Raw genomic sequence first — 24,172 nt, forward strand, 5'->3', positions numbered from 1 at the left:
TGAAAATTGTTTAAAAGTAAGACGATGAGCTTTCTTTGTTGTTTGCCCATTACTAAAATAACATTATACATAACATCTGAAATTAGAACAATATAGTGCAAAAATAGGTACAGTGTTGTTGGCTTAATAATAGACATATTTGAATTCCAATATGATGAATTTTGACTGTTAGTAAACTCAAAAGGTTAAGCACTTAAGGGCTCTACACTTGAGAGAAATCCGAAAAAGTCAAAATAACATTCCGGAAATGTTAATTTTACCCTGAAGTATTGATCCGAAAACGGTGTAAATATTACCCTTTTTAGGTGTATTATGGGTTAAATTTACCCTTCTTTCGTGTTGATTTTACCCTTAAAAAGGTGTAAAATTAACATTAAAAAATGTTGATATATTTTTACACCCAAAAAGTGTTAAAGTTATGAGGAAAAAAAGTTCATCGCACCCTCTTTTTTTTCAGTGTACATATTGGGAGCAATTTTCATCAAAAATCGCATTTTTGACAGAATTTTGACGTTTCTAACTACAACAGTGCGAACGATTTCCTTCAAAATACCAATTTTTGACAACGAAAACTTCTTACAATGTGTAGACACCATAATAGAGAGCAACAAAAATATCAAATTGAATCTTTAAAATAATTATTCTCCTAATTGCAACATTAATCGATTTTTCAAGACCATCAGAGGAATTTTTATTTCAATCACCGCTATAATTATCATTTTTCAGGTGTTATTTCTCTTATACAATATTTCAAGTTCTCTTTTGCGGTTTTTTCTTTCTTTCATTCAAGAGCACAACATAATCATAATGGCCATATGTCTTTTAATTGCTGTTGATTTTCGAAAAGAAGAAAAAAACTGATGAACGTGATCAATGAATGTCTGCCAAGAAATCAAACGATATATCTCAATCCATAAAATATCTCAAGAAAAGCACTCAATTGCTTCAATCTTAAACGTCAAATGAAAGGTCCAATCAGAAACTTTAATTCTTTTTTTTAAATTAAAAACGTTCTACGTGAAAATCAAGTAGGGGAAGGCTTTCAGGCTTCGCACATACTCCGACATATTTTTTCAGGAAATATGTTACTTAAGGCTCCGGTACACCTTTTAGATCGGTCAAATTTCATGAAATCATAATTCACTTCTCTTTCTTTCTTAAAAGACTTGCATAAGTCTATCCCATTCTTTCGACCTGAAATTCGACTGAAATAAATTTAATTTGGTGTGATGTTCGAAAGAAGAAGAAGAAGAGTGCGAAAGAGTCGGATAGACATATGCTACACTTTTAAGAAAGAAAGGGATGTGAATTTTGATTTAATGAAATTTGACCGATCTGAAAGGTGTGCCAGAGCCATTAAGACTGGATATTAAAATATATTAGGGGGGAGTGGGGCATATTTGAAAGTGGAACATCTCTGAAACTGGGACTTTCCTCTTATGTTAAAGTGGAACTGACCCATATCACATTGTAATATACACAGTAATAAAATTTCAGCTACTTCACCATGATTTTAATTGTAAATTCTATATAAACATGTAATCGTGTGTACTGATACACATTTGTGTAATTTGTACACATTTGTGTATTTTTACACATTTTGTCAGAAAAGTGTGAAAATTGTACGCATTTTGTCTGAAGACTGTGTAATTTTACACGAAATATGTAAGAAAATGTACACAACTGTGTAATCATTCACAGTTAATTACACAGTTAAGCATTACATAACAATTTAAATTACACATTTTCAGATTACGCGTTTTGCAGAAATAGATATTTGAGTAACTTTACAAGAATAATCGTGGTAAAAAAGCAAACCAACGATTATCCTTGTAATCTCTTTTTTTTACATCTTTTTTTTAATTATTTAATACAGTAGAATATTGAGTAATTAAAAAAATGTGTAACGCATATTTCAAGCATTACAATAATAAAAGAATAATTTTAGTAAAATTTGTGTTTTTGTAACAAATTCTGTGTATTGAAATTTTATTTGAGATCAAATTGGATCATTTAGAGTGTAAATATTATAAAAAGTTGTGTAATTTTACAAGTTTTGTGGCTGAAAATCGCAAAATGACTATCATATTGGTAGTATAACACTAGCACAATGATAGCAAAATTTATATTTGAGTATGAAAATTCGAGTATAGAAATTTTGTGTAAAATTACTGTCAAAATTTTACACAGTATAAAATTGAGTGAATAAAAAAATTGTGTAGTATTACAAACAGTATGGTTAACCATCGTAAAATTGCTATCACATCAAAAATATAATACTGGGATAGTGCTAGTAAAATTTATGTTTGTGTAACGATATTTGTGTATTCCAATTTTGTGTGAGATTGCTGTCAAACTGTCACGTAAGATTTTAGTCATTTTCCAGATTTCAAATATTCAGATTATCTTCTAGTAACATTTTTTTGGTATTATGAAGAGTTCTTTTGTCGTCAAAAAATGGGACAACATTATGTAATTAAAAGAAATAGCGAGCCATTTGTTTTATACCATTTATACGTATCTGCCAAAGATTAACCAAAAAATAACCGTCTATAATTCAGTAAAATATAGTAAACACTATTTGGTTCAATTTTTTTAAGTTATACCTTGATTTTCGTAGTTATTTCTGTGTACTACTACACATTTGTGTAATTTCTACACATTTTGCCTATAATCTGTGTAATTTTACACAAAATGTGTAACAAAATCTACACAACTGCACAATATTAAATATAAAATTTATATTACACATTTTCATATTACACACATTCCACAAGTATATAATTGTGTAAATTTTGCAACAATTATTGTGATAGAAAACTAACCAACAATTATTATTTTAATCTTTTCATATTTTATTAAACTGATTTATAGATCAGCTAAATCACTACTCAAAATTGCATAAGAACGTAAATTTTGTTTAATAAAATAAATATTCAAGACAGTGGAGTACAACTCTTAAATAAATAATAGATCTTTGCTATTTCCACAAGTTATTCAGAGGCATCCCATTGGCAATCTTCATCAGTCGAGTGGGAATTACTCGTCCGAGAATTAAGAGATCCCTTTTGGATGGTGTGAAAGTAATTTGACTTAAAGATTAGTAATTTTGGTTTTATGATCTTGTAGCCACAATTGTGATTATTTTTAAGGACACATTTGTCTCTTCAGCTTGTTTGAGGTTTTCTCTGCTGACGGCCTGGGTTAATGCACTCGTCAAGTGGTCGTTTCACTGTGCAATTCACTTTTGTGCACGCTCGGTCGAGGGCAAGTGCAGAAAGAGAAGAGGGAAAGCTCTATAGTATGAGATTTTTGCTCTGGGAAGGCACAAAAGGTTCTTTTTTTTTGTCTTTCTGAGCATTGTTAGATGCAATTTTGAGTAGATTGACGATAGATGATGTCGCATGAGGTAGAAAATAAAATCATTGGGTCATATGATGAAAATGAGTGTATTAAGGATTGTGCCAAAAGTGCTGAAACGAGTGAATTATCGCAGTGTTGATCTCTCTCGAAATCTTATAGTAAATTCCTTCTTGTAATTTTGTTTTCTTTGCTTTTTCGTACACTCGTAAAAATCTGTTAGCAATGGCAAAATTTACAATGACTCATATACGAAGATATTCAATAATTTGTACTAATAAATTCATAAAGATGCGATTTATGAACTCAATATACTTCTAACACTGAGAGAAATCCGAAAAAGTTAAAATAACATTCCGGAAATGTTAATTTTACCCTGCATTATTGATCCGAAATCGGTGTAGATATTACCCTTTTTAGGTTTATGGGGGTTAAAGTTACCGTTTTTCATGTTAATTTTACCCTTAAAAAGGTGTAAAATTAACATTAAAAAATGTTGAAATATTTTTACACTTAAAAAGTATTAAAGTTGCGAGGAAAAAGAGTTAATCGCACCCTCTTTTTTTCTCAGTGAAGGAAATTTGATTAAAAAAACATACAGAAAAAATATTGTAATATTAACTATTTGATAACACATACTAAAAATGCAATTTATAGAAAACCTCAGTAGAATTCCTAGAAATCCTACAAAAAGCATCAACATTGATATCACATAATCAGTTCAATATGGCAAAAAAAATCATAGATATATGTGCAAATTAGTCATGAAGTAAAATTACATGTGTCGCGAGTTGTCAGTTAATTAATTCACAACTAATTTTTTTTCTAGTAGTACACCGCATCTACTCTAAACCATTTGCCATAGCTATGCATCGTATGCATCACAAAATGAAATTAAGTTTACGATAGAGCTCGTATATCGTAATCGTCCAATTGAGTGGGTGGTTTTATGTATGCCCTTGATATAGAACAAAGTGACTGTTTATGTTGGAATTGCAAAGGCTTTTGAAAGCGTACACCAACGCTTATTTTTCATTTATCAAACTATAGAGAATTTTAAAAGTCGTTTTTTCCCTCTTTCTCTCTTACTCTCTCTCTCTATCTCTCTCACACTCTCTGTTGCTTTGACGAAAAATGAGAACGACATGATGTGGATATTTCTGCAGATAAACTTGTGCTAAATGTGCAATATTACATTTTTAATGACTTTCTACACTGTAGCAGAAAAAAGGCTACAATTCATTTTTAAAAAAAATTAGACTGCAATGTAGAAAATATAAAAGTTACTAAACTAAAAGCTTTTCCTAAGCTTTTAACATTAAATTGCATGTGATGCAAAATACAATGGTAATAAATATAGAAGAACCAAAAATACAGTGTTCAAAATTAGATATTGAAGAGAATATCTTTTTTTAAGTTCAATTATGAATAGTATATTATTCATTTAGTATGACTCCAGCACACCTTTTGGATCAGGAAAAATTTATGAAATCAAAATTCGCGTCCCTTACTTTCTCGAAAGATTTGCATAGGTTTGGACTTAAAAATGGACTGACGTAAATTTAATTTGGTGTGATGTTTAAAAGAAGAAGAAGAGTGCGAGTGAGTAGGATAGAGATATGTGAAGCTTTTAAGAAAGAAAGGGATGCGAATTTTGACATTATGAAATTTTCCTGATCTAAAAGGTGTGCCAGAAAGTAAAAAAGCACAGGCTATCAGCAAAAGTGAAGTAAATATTGAATTTGGTCAGTAGGGTAAAGTGCTCTCCCTGCGAACGCTCATGCCTTCGAATAATGTGAATTTCTTCTGTTTTTCGTAAGAGATTTACACTAAGATATCACGGAATTATCAACAATTGATGTTATTTAATAGAAATGTGCAAGTCTCTTAGGAAAACTTAATGAAAATTCACATTATTCGAAGGCATGAACGTTCGAAGGGAGAGTACTTTCCCCTAATGCCTTCGGCACACCTTTGAGATCAGGAAAATTCCATAAAATCGAAATTTATGGCGCTGGCACACCTTTTCAATTGATTGAATTTCAATCGATTGAAATTTTACATCTTACTCTTTCAAAGTGAAATCAGATATAGGTGTCCCTTTCAGTCAAATGAAATTTAAAATTGAAATTAATAAAATAAAATTGAAATTTCAATTTCATTTGACAGAAATAGACAAAAAAATGTCGAATTTCAGCTTAAAAGAGTAAGAGATAAAATTTCAATCGATTGAATTTCACTCAATTGAAAAGGTGTGCTAGCGCCATTACATTCTTTTTCATAAAAGCTTTGCAAATGTTTATCTTGCACTTCCGCACTCTTCTTCTGCTTTTGAACATCACTCCAAATTAAATTTAGTTCAGTCCAATTTTGAGACCGAAAGAGTAAGATAAACATATGCAAAAGAAAGAAAAGCAAGCGAATTTTGACTTTATGACATTTTCCTGATCTGCCATAATGAAGGAAAATTTCACGAAATCAAAATTCACACCCCTGTTTTCTCAGACAGTTTGCATACGTACTACGTACATCTCAATCTTTCGCACCCAAATTAGGTTGACCTAAATTAAATGTGGTGTGATGTCAACAAAAAATAGATGAATCTGAAAAAAGCAGAATAGACATTTGCGAAACGATTGAGAGAGAAAGGAATATGAATTTTGGTTTCATGAAATTTTCCTGATTCAAAAATATGTCGGCGCCAGGACGAAAACTTTGGTCAACAAAAAAAATTGGTCAGTAATGGTGCTGGTATATTTTTCCACTTTATAAAGTGAATTTTTGGAGAAGTTTTGTGGAACTTCAGGATGACAGAACGTTTCAATCGCAATTTTCATGAAATTAATGTCCTTTTCATGAACTTGCTCATGTTTGTGTAACTCGTCGGTTTAAACGTTCGAACTTCCAAAGGTTTTTTTTTAGGTAAATTCATTCTGATATACCTTCGAATATCATACCTTTGATATACCTTTGTGTCTCTAAAGCAGAGGCGTGCAAGAACCGTTGAAACCGAATAAACGTCAAATTAAACATGTAAGTCAATGGTCAAAACGCTACCAGTACAGTAGACTCTCTCAAATTCGGGCATTTGGGAGAGAAATGTCACCCGAATTAGAGAGAAATTCGGGCATCATATTGTTTGAAATGCAACGATCTTTTGTTTACCTGCATACTCATATTAAGTTTACATACTCATATTAATTGTAAATTTTATGAAAGCCCCTTAATAATGCAAAATCACATCACAACTGAGATAAGGCATGGCAAATTTGAGCATATTTGCTTCATTCGATATTTATGCCTAGCGCACAATAACTTTTGTTTTGTAAACATGTTTTTAATATTTCAGTGAGAGTGAATGAAACCTAGATCTAGTGATCTCACTCACTCTTATAGGAAATTTTGAAAACATATTTACAAACAAAAGTTATTGTGTGCTGGGCATTACAATCGAACTTGAAAAATGTCAACAAACTTTTTTCAAATTTAACTGCTGCCCGAATTAAAAAGTAGCCCGATGTTAAAGGAACCGAATTAGCGAGAGTCTAATAAACTTATTTTGACGTTTATTCGATTTCAACGGTTCTTGTACACCTCTGCTCTAAAGCCCAAAATAGACACAGGGATTGGCTTAGGGATCAGCTCGAAAAATGAGGGTTGATATCAATACACTCAGGGATCAGCCCAAAATTTGGAAGATCAGGCTGATCTTCTAAATTTCTGAGGTCTAGTGAAATTATGAGGATTATACGATATCAGCGCCAGTGCTGAAAATAAAAAGCTTCACACTTTAGATGTTTTTGGGCAGGGGGTGACATTAGCCCTGAAAAATGCGACCAGTTTTAGTATAAATTTTTTCCTGTTTTCGTACACATTTCACAAGATATCTTCAAAACTACGTAGGTTGCCAATTTGGGGTTTTCGTTTGCCTCTTCGATATTAAATTGGCTTTTATTTTGTATTAGTATTTTTTACTAATTCATTCTACAATGACAGAAAACAGTTAATAAACTCAAAAGTTTTTTCGGCTCGCTAGAATCATATGGGAAACATAGGAAATGTAATGCCCCTGTTTTTGGGTACTTTTTGAAATGTCAATTGAATGAAGAAACATGGAGAGTAATGGTACGGAAAATCTTAAAATTCATTAAGATAGGAATAATGGGAAAGTTAGAGTACTCCTGCCTGTATGAGGAATGCATTGTACTTCATTTAAGAATTATTTCAACAATCAAAGTGGGCACATTTAATAGAATGTTACGCAAAAACCGCTAATCTTTGATCATAAATCCTCAGTGTATGATAGTTTGGGCTGACCTTTTACCGCCAAATTTTTTGAGCTAAGTATTGTCGAGGATCAGCCTGTGTCTATTTTCGGCATAAAGGGCTCTACACATTGGGTGCAATTTTCGTCAAAAATCGCATTTTTGACAGAATTTTGACGTTTCTACCTACAGCAGTGCGGCCGATTTCCTTCAAAAGAGCAATTTTTGGCGAAGACTTCTTACAATGTGTAGACACCCTAATGGCCTCTTAAGGCGTCTACACATTGGGAGCAATTTTCGTCAAAAATTGCGTTTTTGACAGAAATTTGACGTTTCCCCCTACAACGCTGCAGGGAATTTCCTTCAAAAAAGCAATTTTTGACAAAAATTTCTCCCAATGTGTAGAGGCCTTAAGGCAATAAACGATCTCTTGATTTGTAAATGCTTCCTTACGATTTTTGATGATTCACCCGACAAATTGTTACATGATCCGTGGATGAGTGTGTGTATTGGAAGATTATTTAGGAACTGGTTTTTCTATATAGTGGCAGTTACTTAATTTGTGACTAAATTACTATTTAACCATTTGTTCATTCTTTTTTATCCAACAATTTTTTCTTCAATAAATGAGCGTTGGTGTGTACTCTGAAAAATCAATGGTAGAATTTTTAGACAAATAAAATTTCCATAAATATTATTTACAAAATATTCCACTTTTTCTATCGGTTCGTTGTGTGTTTTAGAGGAGCCTAAAAACACAAGAGAGTGAACTTTAACACAAAAACACATATTTTTTTAAATAATATTTTCATTTTCATCATTATTTTATCCGCATTTTAGCTATTCTTTTGATAATTACCATTGTAAATTTTTCATGTAAGTTTGTGGCCCACAAATCTACTCTCTTATAATATTTATCCCATTAGACACCAATTGTATAACACAGACAAAAGTGATAAGAGATAGTAGAATTTTTATTTTGTTGAGGAAAAAATGCATGGTTATTATGTCTTCCAACGTACATTCTAATCTCATGTGGTTACACTGTGAAAAAATGTGACTTGTTTGTACACACCAGCTCTTTATCAGCGCACAGAGAGACGACGAGGAGAAAAAAAAAGAGTTTAAATCATTAAACTCCTTCATCGAGTACAAAAACATCGTGAAGAAGGCGAATGGAAAAAAAGAAGAAAGAAAAAAAAACAGAAGAGAACACAAAAAGTATACAAAATAAATTTACGTTGATTTAATTAAAAATCGAGTATATTTTCTGAGTTACAGGAATCTCACAGTTGAACGTAAATTGGATTTTCTTATTAATCTTCCACACTTACTGTTTCCCTCTGCACTACATAACATTCCCCAGAGGCTAAGTCCAATACTATATAGAATCCAAGAAGAATAATCATTAGCCACTCCATTGGAGTTGTTCTCTCTGAATCAAAGGAATAATTCTAATACAAGATATACGCCAGATACGATAGAGAAGGGGCACAAACAAAAAAACAGAAATAACGACAACACAAGACACTATTGTAAACTTTTTAGTTAATGAACGAGGAATAGCGACTGAGGTAGAGAGGCAGGCGGAAAAATGTGTACATTGTGCAAATAATATAAAATAAATAAAATGACGAGGAGGCAGAAAAAAGCTTCGTATATATATACGAAGGCAAGAAGAAAATCACAACACTTACGACAAAGAAAAACGGAGAGAGAAGTACAAGATTCTAAAAATAACGTTTGCTCCGCTTGACGACTGCCCCACGATAAACGATGACGAGCTCACGAGCTCCAAAACCAACACATCCATCCCGAAGATTGCTCACAATTCTGCTTGGGTATTTGTACTGACCGGTTCTCTAGAGAGCTTTTTTTTATTTATTTATTTGTGCTCCTATACTTCTTCCCCCCGCCCCCCCCCCCCCCAAACATGAAACGCAAAGGGGAGCACAATATGGGGCGAGGGCGGAAGAGATAAACTCTGATTGAGACTCACCAGGCGGCCCCAGAGTATTCACTCTCACAAAACCCAGGCACATAGAAACCTCTCTCATGCTTCCTGACACAATCTTTCTTTGCTTTCACCGTATTTTCTTTTTCAATTCAATTTTCATCAACTTTTCCCCTCATTTTCCAATAGATGAAAACATATACTTTTTTTTTCGAGTGGGGATCTATTGCGCTGTGAACTTTCTAAGAAGACATCATGCTATTCTCACAACTTGTGTGCTAACAGGTTTCTGGTACAACGTCATACGTTAAATAACAGTTTTTACGGTTCAAAATTCAAATTTAAACCTTCGGAGATCATCGGTTTTGTCACCGAACATCAAGATTTCATTTCCAAGTAATATAACCGATATAGGGTAAGTGTGCCAAATTCCGGCCAGCTTGCAATTTCGTCCACCTTTTTCGTTCGTCGAATTTATTTGAATTTTTAGTTTTTACATACTATAGAGATTATAATACAATGCAAAAGAATAACAAAAAATTTAGCTTCAACAAACGAGATGACGTGAAAAAGGCATTGGAATTATTCCTAAAGGGCAAGGAACTATGAGAATGAAGATGGCCGAAATAGGGCAGCAAAGCTATGTCTACATTTTTATTCATTTTAAAATGTATTAAGAATGATTTGCCTCTTTAACCCAGCTCTGTTTCCTTGTGATGTGTCCGTCCTCCATGTACCCTCCTCGTGCCAAATGATGGCCTCATGCTTCTGGTTTTTAATTTTTTGTATTTTTTTTATTTATTGAATTATTTACTAATTGCATAATTGTACTGCAAACTACTCAATTGTATGAGTGGCATATACGGCCTATTGAACCAGGGTTTCTGCCGTTTACCTGGGGAGGCCGGTAATGGTAAGGCGGCGGCAGACGCAACCAGGTTACAGAGTGGGAATAAAATTTATCTATCTATCTATCTATTTTAGAATAAATAAAGACGATAAACTGTCTATAAGGTTCTAAGCAACACTTCTTAAGTAGAATGAATAAAAAAAATCAATTTCTATTAAATATATTACATTTCAAACTTGAGACTTTGGCGCTTGCATGCAACTATGCCGAAATTTGGCACACTTACCCTAACCATAAATTAATATACAGTTATACAGTAAAGTGTCCTAAATTCGAACACTCGTGGGGTATTTTTGACATTTCTCATCTCCCAAATTCGAACGATTTTTTCAAAACTTAACGAAATTTGTGCGAGATTAAATTGTACTTTGAATCAAATTCTCCTACTTTCTCTCAAGTTTTAGTGGTAACATACTTCATTTTCATTTTATACGATAATAATGTATGTAAACATTCAAGAAGAAGCACATATATATGATTTTCATTCACCTAGAATACGAACTTTCTAACATAACCTGATAATTGACATTTTGAATCCAAACGGCGTTCGAACTTGAGAGATTCAGATTTGAGAGACTCTACTGTATCAGATTAATACTAAACTAATGCCCTTCGCAAAATAAATTTTGTTTTGTAAACATGTTTTTGACATTTCAGTGAATTATTAAAATCTAGATCTATAGTCATCTCGATCACTTTCGTAGATAGTTTTGAAAACATTGCAAAACAAAAGTTATACAGTAGACTCTCGCTAATTCGGCTCTTTAAGGATCGGGCTACTTTTTAATTCGGGCAGCAGTTACATTTAAAAAAACGTTTGTTGTCATTTTTCTAGTTTGGTTATTATTATCAAATGAAACAGATATACTCAAATATGCCATGGTTTTTGTCTTAGTCATGATGTAATTTTACATTATTAAGGAGTTTTCACTAAATTTACCATAAATAAAAGTATGTAAACTTAGTATTAGTATGCAAATGATTAAAAAATCGTTGAACTTCAAACAGTGTGACGCCAGAATTTCTCTCTAATTCGGGTGACATTTAGGTCCCAAATGCCCGAATTTGAGAGAGTCTACTGTACCTTAAAGGATGAGTTGGATACTGGCATCTCAAAAACAAAATACATTATTTTTGACTATTTTTCTATAGTCAAATGTTTTATTTTTTGGACACCGATGTCCCACTTATCCTTAAACACTAAAAAGCTGAAAAACGCTTTTTTAGCTTTATTTGACTAAATATTGGCAAAATTTAATTAAATTCTATAATTTGATATTCAAATACAACAATTACTTAACGTCAAAATTCAAACTTAAATTGCCTTAACTCAACTTTATCGGATTTCTTTCAGTGCAGTACTTACTAATTAGTATAATTATTTAAGGACGAGTAGGACACCGGTGCTTTAAAAAGGAAAACAATTTTTCTGACTAAAGAAAGTTGTTTGGTTCCTTAAATAGTCAGAAAAATGGTTTTTGTTTTTGAGACACCGGTGGTCCACTTGACCTTAAAGGGATAACAGTGTAATTTTTTACGTTTTTATAAATACACTGAGAGAAATCCTAAAAAGTTAAAATAACATTCCGGAAATGTTAATTTTACCCTGCAGCATTGAAGTGTTTAAAGTGTTTAAGTTTAAAGTGTTAAAAATATGAGGAAAAAAAGTTAATGGCATCCTCATTTTTTTCTGAGTGTAGTTTAACCCCATGCATTTTATACTTTTCGGTTAAAATAAAACTTGTACAATCCAACTTTACGTGCTTGTAAAATCTAACTTTTTTAGTATAAAGATCTTCAAGAAATAATATTTTAATTCTTTCTGTCGAATAGTATAACAGGTCAGGAGCATATTCCAAAGTTTCAGATTTTTGAAAATAAATCTTTGAGAGACGGAGCTTTGAAAATTCCTGTCATTAAGTCGAAAATCATCAAATTTAAAAGTTTTTTTTTAATTTTATTACAGTCAGTAAGGTAAGTGAAGTAATGTATCGATCATGAAAGTTGGATTGTTACCTCAAAATAAAATTATTCGTCGTTTTTAAAGAATTATCTTTTGCGACGCGTGTTCTAATTAGTAATTAATATAAAACATTTTGCAAAAAAAACAATAAATAGCAACGAATAATTGTCGAATAATCACTTTTGTGCACTTCTTTCAGGGATGATTATTAAATGTACGATTAAGCTGGATGATTTTAATGATTTTTCTAATTAAACTAAACACAACTTATTTTTTAAAGCAATACATGTGCTTAGAATTCTTTTGAAAAATCGAATTTAAACTTAAAAATGAAACTGTTTTTAAGAGAAACTTCAGAAAAATGTTACAAATGTTTATTTTTTTTATACCATACCGTTTGATTGGTAATTTTTATTTAACCTTCAAAACGTATACAAACTCTTTAAATTATGTTTGTACATTCAAGTCTTAATTTTTCCTCAAAGATAAAATCTTGAATTGTGAGAATTTTCATAAAAAAAGAAGTTCGAGAATACATAAATTTCATAAGAAGGTTTCTGAAATTAAGATTTATCACAAAATATCAAGATTTTGAGACAAACTAACTCAACGAAAAAAAAGCAATTGAACCATTCCTAATAAACAAATTAAAATAAATAAATCTTTGAAAAAGAGAGTCCAGAAAGAGTTTTGGTCTGTCACCAAATCGGCGACTCAGAATATAACTCGATCAACTCGATTTTGTACAAAAATCGTTTTATTCGCTTTTTGGATACTTCTTATAAAATTTTATACTTTGCATGTAAAATCTCAGCTTCAAATCGCTCTCCTGTAAAATTTGCCTACTGCGAGATATTCGTGACTTATTCTGAGCGACCGAAATGTCAAAATCCAAATTCAAACAGACATAACAGAAAAATTTAATTATCCTTTCCACAAAACCGAAGCCTCAGACCGTTTAAAGAGGATTTCAGTGCAAAATATCGCACATAGAAATTTCTCACAGTGATAAAAATCACATTTTTAAATGTAAAAATCTTGTCGAGAGTTCCTTTGCACAAGAAAAAAAACAACACCCATCTAGAAGAATTTTCAGTGTTCTTGGTGTGTACACATCTCGCTGAAAAGAATAATCTTGGTGGAAGGTGAGAAGCAGAGAAAAAAGCAAATGAAGTAAGAAAAAAAATGTAGAAGAAACTTTGGTGTAAAATTCCATTAATTCTCAGCACATCACTAATCTCTCACACCAATTTTAATACATACAATCCAAAGCTCTATCCCCATTTAGACCCACCATCCCCTGTTGCCCCTTCCTTCTGACAATTTCGTGTTTTTCATCACGTCTCCAAAGAATCCAGGAATTGATCAGAGAATTATATAATTTCAAGAGTAATGTATTAAATTTTTTGGAATTGAGAATTTCGCGAACGCTTTGTATAAATATTTACAAAATTCAAGCTGTTCTATTCGAAAGAATTCTCTCATTGCTCCCTTCCCTCCAATCTACATCTTTTTTTTTACACATTCAAAATTATAAATAAAAGAATAAACAAGTTACGAAAAAAATATTCTTCCTCACTCTCTTGATCAGTAACGAAAAAATAAGAAGAAAATACAACAAAAAAAAAAACACTGATGACTGCCTGAAAATATAGTCATTGTTGACCAATGAAAAATGTCATATCTCATTCTCAATTTTTCTTCATGAACAGAGGCAACCAATAGAAGTATAAAAAAAAACACTCGGAAAAAAATTAATTAATCAATTTCTTGTTTGCACCAATTAAACTGTTTGTCGTTGACTCAATTAACAATTTATCACATATACATCTTGAGCTTTTTTGAAGTTTTTTTTTCTTTTATTTTCTTGCTTTTTAACCGAGTGTCTTCGTCACATAACTTTTGGTACATTTCATGATCATCCCAGGCTAGACTAACTGGAGAGAAATGGCGAGGGAGATACCCACAATGAATATTGTTGAATAAAATACAACAGAGGCGTGCAAGAACCGTTGAAATCGAATAAACGTCAAATGAAACATGTATGTCAATGGTCAAAACGCTACCAGAACAAACTTATTTTGACGTTTATTTGGTTTTTAACGTTTCTTGCACACCTCTGAAATACAGGGAAATATGTAGTTAAAGAGGATCGTATGAGGAGCTCAGAGCAAAAAAACGCTATTTTAATAGGGAAATGCATACGACTTAGAGTTTTTTTTGCTCCGAACGCCTCGTATATATACTTGTTGATTTAAGAAAATTAATCAGTACGAAAGCATTAATTGATAATAAATATTGATCAGGGAAAACATAAATAGGAGAGAAATGTGATGCAATTTACCGGAAAGATGTCTATGGAGTACTCGTTGCAATCCTCTGGGCTTAACTTTCAGGAGCAATAGTGTTTAGCACTGTTTCTCTGAGTGTAACAAATTCCTCACTAAAAAACCTTTTTTCCGTGCCTTTCGTTTGCAACCGAAAGACCTCTAGATGATGGTTGTAAATGCAAAGAAAAAAATCCTACTCTTTAGCACAATTCTTGTCCACGAATTGGTCCAGAAAAAAAGAACCTCTAACACACAATATCACTGTGATATACAAAACCGTATATAGTTCTTCCCAAGTATATTCTATCAGATGCTCCTCCTTGGTATGATAAAACTCTGCCTTCAAGGAAAAATTTAAAAAAAAAAAACAGAAATTTCACTTCAACAGAATTTTAAAAAGATTCCACCAACTGAGGACACACAACACAACTGCCTGGGAGTAGTGACTGTGCTTGACTGAGAGACTGAGAGACTCAAGAGCTCCGTACAAAATGCGACGAGTTGTGAATCCAAACGGAAAAATATACACAATAGACCGGGTATCTATCCCGTGGTCTCTGTCACGCCCGAAACTTCATCATCTCACTTTGTACATCAAATCACAATATCCTCCCGCACGTTAGAGCAGGACAACACAATACCTCCCGCCATTTGGGATTGTAATGAATTACTACACAATTTTACTACATATCGCACACCACTCAATAACGACTATGTAGTGACTCGTGTTTGTAAAAAGAAACTGCACCACCAGTGTGGAGGAATCTCGCAATGGACAACACTATTTGTGGTGGGGCACGGAGATTTGTATTTGTGCGCACATACCACCAGACACCCATCATTGGAGCAGGCAGTCTAGCACCCCAGTACTCCAACTCGTGATACCAGAAGAAATCTCAACAAAATTCTCGTGTCCAATGAAAATATACAGACAAAACCGTTCTCAATATGATTTGTATTCAGTTGTGGATCTGTCAATTTAAATTTGAATTTTGACATTCATAAATACGTTAATGACAGTTACAATTGGCACAAAGCAAAAGCAGATTGATTTCCGTATTAACCCATTCAGTCAATGTACCAGAAATACTTGAGATATAATGTTCTTATTTTGGGATTAGTTTCCTACAGATTAAAAATGATTTTTTGAAGAGAAAATATATTTATCCATTATGGGGGCGCAGGGAGCTCCTGTCAAACACACGTCTTAACGGTCACTGAATTTACATTCTGTTCATTAATTCATTACAAACTCTATTGATTTAGATAGAGTAACTATCCAAGAAAACAAATTGGCAACCAGAATTCAAATCAGGAAAGAGGAAAAACTCCAATTTTAATAAATTCAACGGGATGTCGAATTTTCCGTCCGTCATTTTGAGCAAAAATTTTTCATGACCTTCCGCGAAGCAAGAAAACAATAACAAAATGTATTTTCATCTTTGTCGGACTATTTTTCCCAAGTAATTGAAGGACTAAAGTAACCAAAAATCCATTCCCAACAGAAATTCGAATATCAATTGCCCTGGGATAATTAATCTAAAATCACTCAATTTGCGTATGATGTATAATACCATGGTAAGGAATGGGTTAAAATCGTAAAAAATAAAAGAACGCTGATTAAAATAATCTGACATTCTTTTACTCGCAGGCCTGAGCTAAAATAAAAGTCGAAGTGAATTTGGTGGTGCCTGTTGAGATTCTTCGAAGTGCCGCGAAAATTTACTTAGAGAAAATGAGAAGTTTTTTAAAATTAAAAATGCTTAATTCCTTAAAGTTAAGTCATTTTTACAAGAAAATCCTTTTAATAATTTATTTGAATACAGCTATTTCGGTTAATTGTAAATACACTTCGATATTACAACAAAAACATTGGGATGAAATTTTGAGGTGGAAGACTCATATTCTTTTGAGCTGTCCCACAATTCAGGATAGGTTTGAGAAAAATCCTTTTGCACAACACTATTTTGGTTAATAAGGAATGCAAAAGTACGTATTACAAGAAGGGACACGACCTGCTAATAAGGATAAAATAGAGAAGAAAATATTTTGTTGCATTTCAGAGATTTTTTGCAACCGCAGCGCCGCCAGGCGTTTGTCAAGTGAATTATTTGTATCTCTATCTCTCTCTCACAGTTGAATTGCGCGCGATTTAAGAACTTTCCATTTGAAGTGATATTTGCATTTAATTTTTTTTTGTATTTCCGCAAGATTCAAGTAAAAGGGTGTGTAGTGAAAAGCTACCCGTCTTCTGACAAAGATATCAAGAAGACAATTTCTTTTTATGTGAGTTTTTCTTTCTATTATGTTTTTTTTTTTTGGCGCAAATAAATATATTCATCATGGCACCGTAAATAAGCGGGATTAATATTACCAGCACGGCTATCTGCAATTTCCATTAGAATTATCAACACAAAATTTCCGATATTACACAACTTTTAACGAGCACAGGTTTGTTTTACTGCTCGAACTCAAAGACAGAGCAGTTACAATCGTCTTTTTTTTCAACTTGTCACCGTTCTGGAGCTCAAACGGTAACAGATATCGACTTCCAGTCTTCGGTGACCCCCAATAAAACACAATATCTCTAGACGTTTTTCCCCTCTCCACCCCCTCTAGCCCCGCCAAAACCATGTTTTTCGGTTTTTTTCGAAATTGGCCCAAGCTTTTTCAATGATTTTCGGATATGTTTTAAAGCTAGTCCAAGCGAACACTTCGTCCAAACATACCGGAAAATTCGCCACTTTGAATTATTGAAGGTAAAAAGTCAATCACTTTAAAGGGCTCACTTTTTAACCGATTTGGTTGAATTTGGATTTTTTGGAAAGATATTGAAATTTCGAACCCGGCTGCATTGGTCTTCATCGGTAATGAACCGGTAAAGTACCGAGTTTTGAATAATTTTACATCCCCATTAATTAACATTCCCTAAAAATCATGTTTTTTCAGTTTTTCTTAAAATTCGCCCAAGCTTTTTCAATGATTTCCGGGTGTGTTTTAGATGTAGTCCAGGCGAAAGTTTAGTCCAAATATACCTGGAGCTTAAACGGTAAGAGATATCGACTTCCAGTTTTCGATGACCCCCAATCAAAAAAACAATATTTCTAGACGTTTTTTCCCCTCCCCACCCCCTTCTATCTCCTCCAAAACCATGTTTTTTTAGTTTTTCTCAAAATTGGCCCAACCTTTAGGACACCATTTCCTTATCTTAACATCGAGGATGAACCTCAATATTATCACATGAATAGTAATTTTCACTTAAGATACTTACTAGTTTACCAAAACTTACCAAACATATTTGTTTTTTTAGGCCAGATCAAGATTTATGGGTTAATTAAATAATATTCGACAATCGTGTTAAATTTATCAATTGTCTAGTAAAAACATAAAATAATACCCCTTTATATCAAAATTTCCGGTGGCAGCCAAAATCCCGAAATCCAAAATCCCGAAAGCCAAAATCCCGAACGCCAAAATCCCGAAAAGGCCAAAATCCCGAAAGCCAAAATCCCGAAAGCCAAAATCCCGAATTTTCTAAATCCTGAAAGGAATGAAATTATATGGAGGAAAATGTTTAGAATAATTTCCCAAGACACAGAAGATTTCCCTTTGCCTCCAGCAAGCGCGGGTACAATCGTGGGAGTAGCTGTGACATTTTTAAGAATTCGGGATTTTGGCTTTCGGGATTTTGGCCCATTCGGGATTTTGGCTTTCGGGATTTTGGCGTTCGGGATTTTGGCTTTCGGGATTTTGGCGTTCGGGATTTTGACCGGGACCCCAAAATTTCACATTTTAATTGACTTTTTCAGACTCCGATAGAGTCAATAAATCCAATAGAGTCAACAGGCCTGGAAATAATTAGTTGACTCTATCGAGGTCCCACTGTACTTACTAAGGACTTATTTTATGCACTTGAACGAAACTCTTATTCAAGAGCATAAATAATGCCTTTGATTATATAGCATTCCAATTGATTTTTTCGAACTCCAATAGAGTCAACAGGCCTGGATATAATTAGTTGACTCTATCGAGGTCCCACTGTATTACGAATCTTTACAGAAACCCCTACTTTATACTCATGCCGAAGATTAAAAGCGAATAATCAGAAGAAATAAACTCCACATAGAAAATATTATTTTCCAGAGAGAGAGAGAGATAGAGTGATTATTTCATGATCTCAAAAGAATGAAATCCCTTAATTGGAATATTTATATATATTTTCTAGAGAACTTCTCGAGATATGTAATGTACTACACGAAAATAGAGAGGATATGAATCAAAGTGCAATCCATGGAAATTCCCTGAGGCTTAAAGCCAAGAATGAAGATCCTAAATTGTTAACTCTTTCATTTCTCAATGAGGCGGCCAAAGTTGATCGCATTTCTCGCTACTCTATCGATATTTCTCCACTGATTAAATGATGAGGCTATTACTTGTAAAAAAAAAAAACTTTGTGGTAAACGAGGGAATAACAGAGTGATCAATGTGCATGATAGAGATACCGGCAAGTATTTTTCCCTTAAGAAAAAAAAAGTAATATAACATCACTCGAAGGCGAGAAATAACGATGTGTAAAGCAAAGTATTGAACTTCTCCATTTAATGCGATAAGAGCTCTCCCCGAATAAGTACTCAAATATCTACTGTACAAAAGCGTGGATTTAACAGCTGAGAGATAAGAGATGAATATTGTGCATAGTATCAATTTCGTTGTGAGGATTTGCTCTATTTTGAGCATACGGGCACTCACTGAAGTGTCTCTCCCACTCTGAATTTTACTTATAATATTTCTAACTTACTGTATCATCCAGAAATTGTGCTGTTTGCTTCACTTGGTGACGTCACTTTAGATAAAAAACAACACCACAGTCCACATCTGGTGACCATTTGTTGTGCTTCTCTGGGCCCTGCCACCCAAAATCACTCGAGCTATTATCAGAGATAACACTCGCAGGAAGATTCACTATAGAAAAAGATGAGAAACGAAAATAAAATGACACGGGAGAAACATATTCGTTTGTAAAGCTACTATGAATTATAATGCGTAATGATTTTTAATGGCAAAAAACAAATGGTCAGTAAAAAGTTAAAAGTGGTCAGCAGAAAATCAAATTTGATCAGCAAATAATTCGAAATAATCAGCAAAAATTTTCAATTTTGTCAGTAAAAAGTAAAATTTTGTCAGTAAAAAGTTAAATTTGATTAGTAAAAACTTCGAATTGATCAGTAGATATATTCGAGTTGATCAGTAAAAAAATAAAAATTCATCAGTAAAAAATTAAAAATGGGCAGTAAAAATATTCGAGTAGATCAGCAAAAAATTAAAAATGAGCACCAAAAAAAATTTAAAAAAAGCAGTAAAAAATTAAAAATGAGCAGTAAAAAATAAAAAGTGGTCAGCAAAAGATTAAAAAGAAGCAGTAAAAAATAAAAATCGCCCAGTAAAAAATTAAAAACGAGCGGTAAAAAATAAAAATCGCCCAGTAAAAAATTAAAAACGAGCGGTAAAAAATAAAAATAGGTCAGTAAAAAATTAAAAGTGGTCAGTAAAAAAAAATTAATCAGCAAAAAATTAAAAATGAGCAGCAAAAAAAATTAAAAGAAGCAGTAAAAAATTAAAAATGAGCAGTAAAAAATAAAAAGTGGTCAGCAAAAAATTAAAAATGATCAGTAGAAATATTCGTATTGATCAGTGAAATATTAAAAAGTGGTCAACAAAAAATTAAAAAGAAGCAGTAAAAAATAAAAATTGGTCAGAAAAAAATTAAAAGAGGTCAGCAAAAGATTAAAAATAAGCAGTAAAAAAATAAAAATCGGCCAGAAAAAAATTAAAAACGAGCGGTAAAAAATAAAAATTGGTCAGTAAAAAATTAAAAGTGGTCAGTAAAAAATAAAAATTGGTCAGTAAAATTGGATTGATTTATTAATGGTTTTTAGGTACAATTTAGCATAAATACAAGCAAAAAAATGGAAACATTCTTATTTAGAGAATTTTGAAAGTATGTTATGCAATAAAATGAGATTACTTGACTTATCGGGCAAGATGGGGCAGTATGGGACATATAAAGTTTGTTTTAAGATTTAATTGCTAATTAATTGATTATCTATTTATTGTTCAAGCTAACTAAATCCAGATAGAGTAATTTGCCTAAAGCGAGACAGTTTGGAAAGTTGGACAAAGCAGTGTGGAATGTGAGACACCTCCTTAAAAACTTGATTATAAATCAATTAAATATTTCAATTTTCGATAAAAAGATTATTAAACCGAATTTTTTGATTATTTGAGAAGTTAAAAATGCAAAAATTGTTATAAAACAATCAAAGAGTGACTTGCAAGAAGAATTTAAAAAATATATTGCATGCGTGATATTCATGCTTGACACAGTAATTGTCATTTTCTCTGTTTCTTATGGAAGTTGCTAGGAATGTTTACAAACAAAATTAATTGTGCGTTGGGCATTAATCTGTCACATTGAAGAAGTTTCGATCAATAGAGACAAAACAGAAAACTGACATAAAACATCTCAAATTTTTAAATATTCAATTCCTAACCCCATAAACATACAGACTTCCTCAAAATAATACTTAGATTAGTAATTAAATTGTGAAAAGAAAAGATTATGGAATTTTTAATTAAAAAGACAATTGAATACTATAATACTTCGATTTTTTTTGTGATTCTGTGAAGTTTTCTTTTGAAGTTACATCATTTATAACCTCAAATTTTCTCTAAAAACATCAATAAACTTGCACCGTATAAAATAATTAGGCTCAATGATATAAAAGTTTGCAATTACTTGAGGTTCGCTTGAAAATTTTTCATTTCTAAGATTTTTGCATACAAAATATATTGAATAATTAGGTTAGGTTTAACATAACCTAAAAGTGTTTGATCAAATAATGCTATATCTTTAAGCAACTTATAACTATTGGCCTTGAAAGCGTTTGAAACCTCTAATGACTAGTTTTCAAATTCACATTTAACTTACTCTAATAATAAAAATACAAGATTTTATGACATTTTTCAATTTTTATTTGCATAAAAATAGTAAAAATCCTCAGAGTATTCTTTTTTGCTAGTTAAAATTTTGTGACCAATAAAATAATGAACCTGAAGATATAGTAAGTTCTGTAATTTGCAAGATTTTACTAAGGTTTTCAAATTTTAAACTAAATTACCTCGCCAGGTAAAAAAAAACTATTTAAAGGATATCTCATTAAATGCCCTTAATCTCCCCTAATAAAGTATCAGGCAAAAATTTTACACTAATGCTTATCTCTGATCTAGGAAAATCCCAAGTCTGTTTTGACGCCAACAAGCAAGAATCCTGCCTTTATGAATAACTCAATGTACAATGAAGATTCCTGGGGATTGCCTGCGCACATATAACATACATATCGCTCAAAGACAAGTTTCAACTCATATGGAAAGTAAGAGTTCAACCTACAAAGTGACAAACATGTAGTTGGGTCATTTGAATAATTTCTACCCATAACTTTTACTAACATGTACGAGCAATTTCTTGCCTGGACAAATGCCAGATGTTGTGAAATGTTGTAAAATCAAATTTTCATCCATTGTCCCTATGGCCATTTCTAGTATTCCCATGCCTGAAATGTCGGTACTAAAATCCATACTTTAGGTATAAGTTTTTTTTTAAGTTACTCTGCAATTAAGATGCATTAAAATGCAGAATGAATTGATAAGACATTTACACTTTAGCTTTAATGGCTTTCCTCAACTATCACTATTTCTCTAATTATTAACACTGTATAAGTGTAAAACCTAGTCTTCAATTAAAAATAGCACATACACAGTAAAAAAAGAGTTTAGAATTGTACAAGACTTTAGCAGAATTATGGTTTTGTTATTACACAAACTTTAATTTTTGTGTACCTTTTATACACAATAATTACACACAAAATTGTGTAAGCATGCAATTATTAAGCGTGATGAAATCTTATAATATCCCAGCTAACACAAGGTAAACCGTTATTAGCGCAATGCTATAATTTAAAACCATAGTCCATGCTCTTAAACAAAAACTTTGTCCAAATGCATAAAATAAGTCTTTAATAAGTACTTATTAAGTTCCTAATTAAAACATTTTTTTTGACAAAAAGTGAAAATACACTGAGGAAAAAAGAGGGTGCGATTAACTTTTTTTCTTCATAACTTTAACACTTTTTAGGTGTAAAAATATATCAACATTTTTTATTGTTAACTTTACATATTTTAAGGGTAAAATTAACAAGAAAAAGGGTAACTTTAACTCCTAATACACCTAAAAAGGGTAATATTTACACCGATTTCGGATCAATATTGCAGGGTAAAATTAAGATTTCCGGAATGTTGTTTTAACTTTTTCGGATTTGTCTCACAGTGTAGGACTAAAACTGAGTTGGAATTTTAAACAAAAAGCTATTTTAGGGTTTCTGAACATAAGACAACATTCCAGAATTGCTCGAATTCTGAGTCCATGACATAGTGACTATCCCCAGAATTGTTCTGGACAGACAATTCTCGTGCTTCTTTCCCATTTCTTTATGAAAATGTTGAGAATTTGGGCAGAACGGGGTGAAAAATTAAAAAAAAAAATGGTTTTTTATTTCTTACATGCTCCCAGTTAGAAATCTTTAGTCTGAATATTATTCTTCAATTTTTTATTTTCTTCAATTTAACCAAAGATCGTCTTACTTCACGTTTTTTAGACTTTTCCAAGAAACAGAATAAAATATGGTTTTTTGAGTTATAATAATTTAACATTGTTTCTGCGAGATATCTAAGGTTAAAAAATATTTTATTATAAAGTTTTTTACATTCTCTTTTAAACATTTTTTTCAAATTTATTTTATTACTATAACAAGAATTAGAAATAGAGCTTTCTGAAATGGATACTTTTATGTATGTTTTAATTTTGTTTTGGAAAGATGATTAGAAAATCCTGCATTGATTTTGGAACGTAGAAAACGAGACGAATAGTGAAATTTATTTTTTTTAGCAACTTTTCATTACAATGTGCTAAAAACATGGACAGCTGAATCATAAAACGGCCAAGATGCGCTTAAAAACACGCACAGCTAAATCACAAAACGGTTAAAGTTGCGCTTAAAATACGCACAGCTCAATCATAAAACGGTTAAAATTGCACTTAAAAACACGCACAGCTCAATCATAAAACGGCAGAGATTGCGCTCAAAAACACGAACAGCAGAATCACAAAACGGTCAAGATTTCGCTTATAATACAGCTAAAATTGTGCTGAAAACATTCACAAACCGTTTTATGATTGAGCTGTGCGTGTTTTACGCTGAATCTTGGCCATTTTATGATGGAGCTGTGTGTAATTTTAAGCGCACTCTTGGCAGTTTTGATGTAAAATTCAGTTGA

General features: G+C 32.1%; 1 protein-coding gene across 7 annotated transcripts in view; it reads right to left on the reverse strand.

Moving 5' to 3' along the window:
- LOC129806426 (uncharacterized) overlaps positions 1 to 24,172 on the reverse strand; it is a 100,259-nt gene that overhangs the window by 49,341 nt on the left and 26,746 nt on the right. For 2 of the 7 annotated variants that reach the window (XM_055855013.1, XM_055855015.1), the window contains exon 2: positions 19,581 to 19,744. The gene's annotated coding sequence lies outside the window, so the exon portion shown is untranslated. Of the gene's footprint in view, positions 1 to 8,959; positions 9,192 to 9,322; positions 9,539 to 14,796; positions 15,498 to 19,580; positions 19,745 to 24,172 lie in introns of those variants that run through there. The other 5 variants (XM_055855016.1, XM_055855011.1, XM_055855010.1 and 2 more) reach the window with 4 other exon arrangements.

The sequence above is a fragment of the Phlebotomus papatasi genome, chromosome 3, assembly GCF_024763615.1.
Source record: "Phlebotomus papatasi isolate M1 chromosome 3, Ppap_2.1, whole genome shotgun sequence".
Lineage (NCBI taxonomy): Eukaryota > Metazoa > Arthropoda > Insecta > Diptera > Psychodidae > Phlebotomus > Phlebotomus papatasi.